This window comes from Liolophura sinensis, chromosome 10 (assembly GCF_032854445.1).
Source record: "Liolophura sinensis isolate JHLJ2023 chromosome 10, CUHK_Ljap_v2, whole genome shotgun sequence".
NCBI classification, from domain to species: domain Eukaryota; kingdom Metazoa; phylum Mollusca; class Polyplacophora; order Chitonida; family Chitonidae; genus Liolophura; species Liolophura sinensis.
In genome coordinates, this window is record NC_088304.1 from 27,529,575 (window position 1) to 27,530,593 (window position 1,019).

The window sequence follows — 1,019 nt, forward strand, 5'->3', positions numbered from 1 at the left end:
CAAACATTCTAAATGTTGTATCGTATTTTTGGAATTATTTGGTGAAGAATGACCAGGTTGTACTTGCTATAAGACTCCCAAGCCTACCGAAATCCTTATTTCACCATGGTAAAGTCGTTAGTGACGTTTGGACACGACTAATACAGCTGAATGCAAGAAGGGACAGAATGCCGAAAATATGAATCAATTTACATATTGGTGGTTTTACATGCATACCGTTTTACATCCATTCGTATGCCTCATTAGATGTATATCCGTGGATGAATTCTGAGTCGAGTGAAGCATAAGACTTTACATTCAGTACAATGGATGCTACTTTGGTTGGCACTGATATGGTGCATGGGCCAAATACTAGTAGGTTCGGGTGTTCGTCTTAGGTGATTGAGTGGGGTGTCGTGTTTGGTGTCTTCGGCATAGCGTTCCAGTGATGCTTTACTACACAGAGGTCAACACTCTGTTCGATCTGTGTCACCTCCCCGCAAAAAATGACGGAAATGTTGTTTATACAAAGAAAAATATTATGGCTGTTGATAACTTATTGTAAATAACACACCTTTCCGTCTCGACCAAGAAATCCATTCATTATTTTCTCTTGACGCTGAACGATAGAACACAAATGTGCGCATCTGAACAAGAGTCCGGATGAAAATTACGATGTTGGAGTAGATTTCCTGTGTAAAGTTTCTCGATCGTCTCAGGAACTGGCTTAAACACTTTTACTCCAGCGCAATCCGTTGGCATGAGTTAATTAGCGCATTTCCTATCTCTATCCCTCTTCCATTCTCTCTTAAAATACCCTGTGTCATTCTCACCCCACTTTCAGCACCTCACCCTCCCGCTTCCTGTAGCGCTTAACTCTCTAGCACAATTATAGTCGAATCTGGACCTTTTTGCTGGAGAAGCTCAAACATTGACCCATTCAGGTGGTGCTTTATCACGAGCAATAAAACTACACAAGTTCACTCCATTATACGGTGAACTGGCATTCTCCTGAACCTGTTTTTTTTTAACATATGCCA